General features: G+C 41.8%; 1 long non-coding RNA gene across 1 annotated transcript; it reads right to left on the reverse strand.

The window, feature by feature from the left end:
- Positions 1-777: 777 nt before the first annotated feature.
- LOC308459644 lies at positions 778-2,815 on the reverse strand. The gene is made up of 3 exons (XR_013978257.1): positions 2,741-2,815; positions 1,155-1,246; positions 778-835 (listed from the first exon to the last, which is right to left on the reverse strand). It is a non-coding gene; the product is annotated as an uncharacterized lncRNA (long non-coding RNA).
- Between the last annotated feature and the right edge of the window lie 6,447 nt (positions 2,816-9,262).

Raw genomic sequence — 9,262 nt, forward strand, 5'->3', positions numbered from 1 at the left:
AGTGGGACTATTTACTTGCCTTGATCTGGACACTGTATTCTGTTCATGCAGCCTAGATAGGGTTGCCATATTTTGAAGAACAAAAAAGAGGACACATTTGCCAACTTCTGCTTTAAACTATGGGTTGTTATGATGACTACCCATGAAAAAGAGGACGTATCCTGGAAAAAAAGGACATATGGCAACCCTTGAATAGCATTAGCTTTTCTCTCTCTTTTTTTGCTGCTGTACCACACTGTTGACTCATGTTAAGCTTGTGGTCCACTAAGACCCCAGTTCGTTTTCACATGTATTGCTAGTAAGCCAGATGTTCCCCATCTTATATTTGTGCAGCTGGTTCTTCTTGCCTACACACACACACACACACACACACACACACTTTTGTTTGCATTTTGGACCCATTTAAACATCTTTGCAAGCAGTAGTACATTTTTGTATTGTATATATCTGAGCTATGCATTTTTATGTATGCTTTCCCCTAACATGTACAATTTTTGCACATATTGTTTGGTTGCAAAATTCAGAGAAGTGCAGATTTTGAAGAATGCTTCTGTTTCAGTTCACATACTGGTTCGACAAGTTTCTCATTACAATGCAAAATTGAATTTCTTCTCCATCCCTAGTCACATTGTGCCAATGTGACCGAGTACAGTATACAACATATGTCTCCATATTCCTCTTCGTTCATCCAACATTATTTATTTAGATGATGGGGGTCGGATGCCCTGCCTTTTCATGAATCTACTTCCGATATTGACAGGCACAGATTGAAATAATCGCTGGACTCTGTTGTGCTCCCCCACCAAGATCTTTCTTCTTCTTCTTGCAATGGTAACTGTTGCCAGACAGGAAAGGAACAAGTTTAAAAACAATTAGTACACGTGGTGTTCATTCTTGGCTCATTCCACATCCTCATCTGCCTGAGAATACTCAGCAGTCCTTCATGAAAAATGTTTTTGAACTAATGAGGTATATTTGCATTCCCCTTAGAATGGATTTGGAATTTTTCATCTACGCTGCGCCATGAAAAATGGATGTGTTTTTCACAGAGGTAATTTGAACATAAACCATCACATCAATGGAAAGACAACCTTTGCAGAAACTTTTTAACTTAGCTCATTCCATTTGTTTTCACTGGGGAAGGTCAGACTTACGCGAGGGATGTAAATTTCATGCACAAAACCTAGATGCTGATGAGATTTGTTTTTGTAGATAATCTGTAGCAGAGAAATTTTTCATAATGTCACTGCAAAATAAATTAAAATGTTCATCTTCATATGGCTGGTTCCATTGCATTAAAATAAATGTTGCAAGCTCGTTTAATTAGTATAGTTAGGAATGTCTCTTCCCTGCTTCACTGACTCTCCAAATCACAAGTTAATTTGTCAAAATCAGACCATTGTTTTTCCTTCATTCTTCATTACTGGAAAGACAGCCCCATTTAAATAAATGTTTATGCTACAGAGAGCAGAGCAGTGAACAACCCCAAATATTTTTATAAGCCAATGTTAGAAAAGTTTCCTGTTCATAGAACTATGATGTCTGGGCAGGAGTGTGTGTGTGTGTGTGTGGTTATTGGATATTTGACTAGCTGGAAAGGTACAGAATTGAGTGGTCCCTTGTAAGTGATCGTGCAGTATACACCATCTCTCATGCTGGCGGCTAAATGTACTCAGAAGCCATTTCCTTCTGTGTTTTCAAAGACAAAGGATGACATGAGATACAATCTCTATAAATTACCCTAATCAAATCATCCTCTTCAAGAACTCTTGGTTAATCAATTATTCTGTGTTTTGTAGTCCTTATGGCTACAGCTTTTAAACCAGTGGTAGTGTTCCTTCCTTAAAACTACATGGGTTGCATGTCTCCATGAACCTACCCATTAAATGCATTCCCAAAATTAATTCCTCATAAAATCTATTATAAAATGAAATAATTAATTGGGGGCGAGGGGGGGCAATAAGCATGGGAGAGCAAAATAAAAATTTAGTAAAATTTTACTAAGGAGTTACAGCCACATTCCAGTCCAGTGCTAGGCATGATTAGGTTACAATCCTAAACACGCTTTCCTGGAAGTAAGTCTCTCTTTGAACTTTGAATACTTCTGAGTAGACGTTTATAGGAGTGCACTGTTGAGCTCCACTGATTTCAGTGTGAATTAATTGCATGATGGAATGTGACCTATGCAGAAGCATTTTGGGAAGGCAGATGTTGAACTGGAATCAAATACATATTCAGATAACCACCAACAATGCAAAAACAAAATGTTAGCAAAGCAAATATGACTAGTTCCTTGAAAAATGTGGTGGGTTTGTGGTGTGTGTGTGTGTAAAATATTATCTTATTTTGTTTTCTTAAAGTTAAACTATATGCGGCTGAATTACTGAAGTTTCTCAGTTGTACCTTGGTTCCTGAATGGCTTAGTTGCCAAACAAATTGGCTCCCAAACACCACAAACCCAGAAGTAAGTGTTCCAGTTTGCAAACTTTTTCGGAAGCCAAATGTCCGACGCGGTTTACGCGGCTTCCAATTGAGTGCAGGAAGCTCCTGCAGCCAATTGGAAGCGGTGTCTTGGTTTTCAAACAGTTTCGGGACTCCCAGAACGGATTAAGTTTGAGAACCAAGGTTCCATTGTATATGTGAAAATTGAAAGGCATACAATGGATAAGATCAAATTTATAATATAAAGGTGCCTGAAGTTTAGTGCTATTTTTCTGGAAAAATAGGTACTGAAACTCACCATGAGCGCCTCCCTTGTTCTCTTATAATGGCAATGGTGCCCACCTGAGAGGTGTCGGAACTGAGTTCCGTTGAGTCTCCCCTGGAAAAAAACCCTGCTGAAGTTCAACAGGGAGAAGAAAGCTTGTCTACTCTCAGCTGGGAGGGAATTCCACAGAATCAGGCTCACAGTGCTGAATTTGCAGCTTCTGGAACATACAGAACATGAATCTGAGCCATGGCGGACCTCCAACAGAGACTTCCCCAAATATACCCCCAAATGGTCTTCCTAAATGAGAGTTTCAAAATAGCAAAATGATGGGGGACCTGTTCCTTTCTCTTCCCAACATGCATTTCCTTATGGCTTACCTGTCTCCCCGGGTTATTTCTTTGTACAGCTTGTCACCTGAGCTGCAAAATGAAGCGCTAACATTCTATTCATTAGGCTTCTCGGCAGAGCAATATGTTAGTGTCTTTTAGAATCTATTACCACTATGAATCTGATGATGCTTTGGTCTGGGGGATCAATCTTACTTTTCTGGCATCACAATACCCTTGAGACCAGCTTTGTGCCATTAATAAATTATGTAATTATCTAGAAACTTGAATCGGTGCGCAACTCCCCGACTTCCTGGTAATGGTGCATCGAACACCGGTGATGAGCGCCTTCACTTGACGGCATGTTGGAGAAGACTTGCATGCTGAAAAACAACACAACACAACACAAATAAAATGGATATTCTTAGGTAAGCAAAGGCGGTCACTTAGACGAACCTGATGTGCCAAATGTGGTAAATCTGACACTCTTTTCTCTCTCTCTTTTTTGAAATAAATTTTTATTCAATTTTCAAGAATATAAACATACAACAAAACCAATTCCGAATCCAAATATCGAGATTACTCTGAATCTTCTGACTTCCCCCCATCCCTTCCTTGGGCCCTATTGATCCTATTTTCAATTGCATATCACTACTTTTCCAATTTTTTTTTATCTTTCTAAGTTATCCATACATACTGTTACAAGTGTGTTAATCTGACACTCTTATCTGATGCATCCTTGGCTGTCTGCATAGACAGCGGGAAGGAATGGTTGGTAGAACTATATTCTTAAAACTCTTAAATAATAATAATAATAATAATAATAATAATAATAATATTTTATTTATACCCCGCCCTCCCTGGCCAGGGCCAGGCTCAGGGCGGCTAACACCAAATATGAATTAAAATAAAATGTAATAGAAAACAACAATAACAACAAACAAACAAACAAACAAACAGTTAATTAAAATACAGCTTAAAATGCAGTCTCATTTTAGTAGTAGCCCATAAATCAAGACCATAAAGGGAGGAAACATCACATATTCACCTGAACCAGCTATCCATGCTGGTCCTACATGGGCCAGCAAAAAAGCCAAGGGAAAATTTATATACCAAATCCCATACAAGGGGTCAGACTGAGTCCAAGCCAAAGGCCAGGCGGAACAGCTCCATCTTGCAGGCCCTGCAGAAAGATGTTAAATCCCGCAGATGTCAAATCTTGGGCTGTATATACACTATTTTTAATTTTAAAGCACACTTGAAGCACATTTCCCCCCTCAAAGAATTCTGGGCACTAGAGTTACAGTTACCGGAAACCCTTAACAAACTACAGTGCCCAGAATTTGAGTGAAGTGGGGGGGGGGGTGCTTCAAGTGTGCTTTAATGGTATTGCTTGTTAGTTATAATTGTCCATTGAAATGGACAATGCCTGAATGTGTATTGCTAAAGGGAAATTCCACCGAAGGTAAGAAGGAGCAGCAGATTGCCTAACAGTTGATTAACTAGTAATGTATATCTGCTGGCTCTGTCATATGCCTTCATTAGATCACATGGTATTGCTGCAAATATCCATTTAGAGGGAGTTACTGTATCTTTGTTCTCAAGTCACCATAGAAGGAAGGTGTGCAAATGAGTCTCTCCTGGAGAGAGTAGCTTCCAGTTGGAATGCAAGCTAATGGAGTCTGTGTGTGTGATGATAAAGACCTTTGATTTCAGGTCTGTTTGGACTAATCTTATATATTAAGAAGAAGTACCTGTGCTTCGGGGACGTGGGGGTCGCTGTGGTCTAAACCATAGCGCCTAGGGCTTGCTGATCAGAAGGTCGGCGGTTCGAATCCATGCGACGGGGGTGAGCTCCCATTGTTTGGTCCCAGCTCCTGCCCACCCAGCAGTTCGAAAGCACATAAAAGTGCAAGTAGATAAATAGGTACCACTCTGGCGGGAAGGTAAACGGCGTTTTCATGCGCTGCTCTGGTTCACCAGAAGCAGCTTAATCATGCTGGCCACATGACCCAGAAGCTGTCTGTGGACAAACGCCAGCTCCCTTGGCCTATAGAGTGAGATGAGCGCTGCAACCCCAGAGTTGTCTGTGACTGGACCTAACGGTCAGGGGTACCTTTACCTTTACCTGTGCTTGGATAAGCACGTGGTTTTATGCAACTGTTTGGATGTAGCATTTGTTTCTGGGTCTGTTTGAAGAAAGTTCTTTTAGTAAAGCTTTTGAAAGCATATTTTGGTATGGACAATTTTTATTCCAAGAGGAGTCCATTTTTATTCATCCTGTTGCTTCAAGCTGCACAGTATAAATATCTGCAATATAGGTTGTATGCTGTCTCAATGAAGTCGATGTGGATGGACTGAGTCACTGGGAAACACCAACCTTAACAAATTTTGATGATTAATTCCTCTTGATGATGATGATGATGATGATGATGATGAAACCCCACCCTTCTCTTGTAATCACATTGTTCAGGGATGCTTGCAGTAGTAGTAGTAGTAGTAGTAGTAATAATAATAATAATAACAATAATAATAATTTATTACTTATACCCCACCCATCTGGCCAGGCCTCCCCAGCCACGTTGGGTGGCTCCCAGCAGAATATTAAAAACGTGATAAAACATCAAACATTAAAAACTTCCCTAAACAGGGCTGCCTTCAGATGTCTTCTAAAGGTCAGATAGTTGTTTATTTCCTTGACATCTGATGTGAGGGTGTTCCACAGGGTGGGCGCCACTACCGAGAAGGCCCTCGGTGCTGGACCTCAGTGAACGATGGGGGTGGAGACGCTCCTTCAGGTATCCTGGACTGAGGCCATTTAGGGCTTTAAAGGTCAGCACCAACACTTTGAATTGTGCTCGGAAACGTACTGGGAGCCAATGTAGGTTTTTCAGGACCAATGTTATATGGTCTCGGCGGCCACTCCCAGTCACCAGTTTTGCAACCACTTGTAAACAACTCTGTCTGCCTATCTGCCTGTGTGTACATCAACATGCTGTAGTCGCTGGAGTTTGGACCAGGGAGTACTATTTTTCTAGAAAAAGAGGAGCCGGAATTCACCAGGAGCACCTTCCTTGTTCTGTTATAATGGCAATTGGGCCCACCCAAGAGGTGCTGGAACTGAGTTCCTGTGAATTCTGGGGGGAAAGCCCTGGGACTAGGAGACCAAAGTTCAAATGCCCACTCAACTATGAATTCCACATATCTTGAATCATGGCTGCTTCCCACCTTTCAGGGAAAACCAGACACACTCTTCTCCTAGGCTGATTTTAGTTCACTAGCAAAGATCTCTTTTATTCAGTTCATCTCGCAAGCATTGCCTCAGCACAAGACTGTGGAGACTCTGTGCCTGCACATAGGAACCTGTGTAAGTGGCTTTGCCAGGGAAACTAAAGTTAAGCTGCCTGTAATAAATACATTTATTGGTTAGACAGTAAAAAGTACTGAGGAGTTTAAAATAAATTCAGAGTTATTTAAACTTAATTTATGATCAGGAAAATAAACCTTCTTAGGCCATTAATGTTTTTTATCTGGGCCATCAAATGTCACACGCTACTGGTTTTGGATGTAAGGTCACTGGAAACAACACATCAGAGTTGTCACCCACACAAATCAAGCAAAATTCCCTTAAAAATAAAAATGTCAGGGGCAGAATAATAGGGCAATAGTTATTTCATGCCGTGAAAGATTTGTAATATATCAAGGGCTCACCTTTTCCCTTTCTCTTTATATCACGTTGAACACGAAATATAGTTCCCTTTAGCAGATTCAAAATAAATGTGGTTTACGGGCTAAGTATGGTGTGACTGGTGACAAAGCTAGCAGTGAATGCACACCATCGGAGTGCAGATATATCTAATTTAAAAGTACGTATCCTGCATGTGCTGCAAATGGAAATGAAGGAATGTAGCCCATCTAGGAGAAGGAAAACTCTGACCCTAAACCTCTGCTCTACACAGTGGTACCTCAGTTTTTGAGCGTCTCGGAAGCCGGACGTTTCAGTTTTCGAATGCCAAAAACCTGGAAGTAATTGCTTCTGTTTTCGTATGTGCCTCGGAAGTCGAACGGCTTCTGCTGGGTGTTTTTCCGTTTTCACCATTGAAATTGAAATTCTCCCTTTACATTTTGGTTGTCGAATGTTTTGGAAGTCAAACAGTCTTCCGGAACAAATTACATTCGACAACCGAGGTTCCACTGTACTCATTTGCACCCTTAGCAAGCTACAGCTCCCAGAATGCTTTGAGGGAAGCCATGACTGTTTAAAGTGGCATCATATAGGGCCAGGCCAAGTCATTTGGCACCTGAGGCAAACCAGTGGGTATGTATTGCATTTATATCCCTCTCTTTTTTTCTCCAAGGAACTCGAGGCAGTGGACATGGTTCTCCCCCTCCTCATTTAATCATCGCAATCTAGTTTATCAGGTCCTAGTCCAACACTCTAACCACCACTCCACATTGGCACTAGCGTCTGGGCTGAATTTGTGCCTCCAGAGCATAATTTTACTCAGAGGTGCTGCATTCACCCTGCCTCTCCCTGCCTTCTTTAACCTTGCCACACCATGGTGAAGAATCAGGCCTCAAGATCCCCATTCTGTAACTCATCTTCATTTCGATCGTTAGGCTCTCTCTTAAGCCTCACATCCCACAACAAGATACTTCTCCAACACTTATATATGTCTTTCATGCCAGCTGAGGATTAAGTTGTTGGTGTTGATGAATTGTATTCATCGTCCTCTGCAGTCCCCGTAGTGCTGTAAACCATCGTGCTAGATTGTAAAAATGTGAAATATATCTGAGGAGCACAGCTTCATGTTCCTTCATGTGCTCAGAAGTTGCCGCTTGTGCTCAAAGTGATAGACATGTGCATTTTAGAATAAAACCCTATTTCTACTGGCTCCTCACATTAATATGTAAAACTGGCCTGCGGAAACCAATCTGAGGCTCATGGTGCACTCTCCCTCGGTCATCAGGATACAGAGAAGTATACAACTAAAGTTGTCCCCCACAGCATAGGACAGTGGGGCGGGATGTCAAAATCAGTGTGCAATGTGGCATGGGAAAGCTGCTGCCTGAAGAAGAAAAATGATTTTAAAAAGTCTCACTGAGCATGCCCAGTCTATGCAACAGAGGTTTTGAACTCCCATCAACCCAGGCCAGCAGGGGTGCCAATTTGAATAAAAAATTGAAGGGAGCCAGGTATGGGGCATGCATAATCGATCACATGACATGGCACACACACACTATTTTAATGGCAATGCCCATCAACTTGGAAGGGGGCAGACCCACAAATATTTAAGGGGGGAGCCAAAGGGTCCTTGGCCTCCAGGAGTCAGCTCTAGAAACATCTGGAAACAACCAGATTTGTAAAGGCTGCTCTGGAATGTCAGCTGCAATGATGAAGTAGACACCACTTGATTAGCATGTTGATGATGATGGCAGGTTAAAAAGGGGAGTGGTCTGCCTACTGAAAGCAGGACTGCTTCCTGAAAGATAATATCGTAGTTGTCAGGTTGAGAGGTCAACCATTATAGCATTGCCCTCTTCACTGATTTCTTTGCCTGACCGGACTGCGTCCTTTAACTCTGATAATATCAGAAGAGGGGGGCAAACGAATGTACAGTAGAGAGGTAAAATTCATATTTGTTGAAGTGTAGGTGGGTTCCCACGAGGCAAGACACAGTGATAACAGCAAGAAGCTTTATTGAACTACGTAACTGGGAAACAGAGGCAAAACAACTGCTTATATACATTTCTGAAAGCCTGGGCCACTCCCACTCCCAACGTGATTGGCTGTCTAAACTTCCAAGCTGCAAATCACGACTCACGAGTTCAAGGGCCAATGGCAGAGACCCAAATCCTGAAATGTTCTGTGATTGGACATCATGTATCGAATCAGAAGACAGGAGCTCAGAATCCTTAGTCCAGACTCAAGCTCAGCCAAACACAGACCACATTTGTTGTTCCACCTACACTTGTCTCTGGCCCTGCCCAGCACTGGCATGTGGCCCCCAAAAAAACTTGCCCAGAAGAAAATGCAGATTTTGGACTGAACAATCCTTTCCCACTCTCCTGCTCAGTCTTCAAGGTAAGGCCTGCATTAAATGATGAGAAACTAAAAATGAGACCTAGGGATTTGGGGAGTGGGCAGAGGAGAAAGAAATCCCAAGTGATTCCTGGGGTTCCTTCCAACTGCACTTCTATGATTCTATGAAGCCTTCATGAAATG

This window comes from Podarcis pityusensis (assembly GCF_964106645.2).
Source record: "Podarcis pityusensis genome assembly, chromosome: 12".
Taxonomy (NCBI): Eukaryota; Metazoa; Chordata; class Lepidosauria; order Squamata; family Lacertidae; genus Podarcis; species Podarcis pityusensis.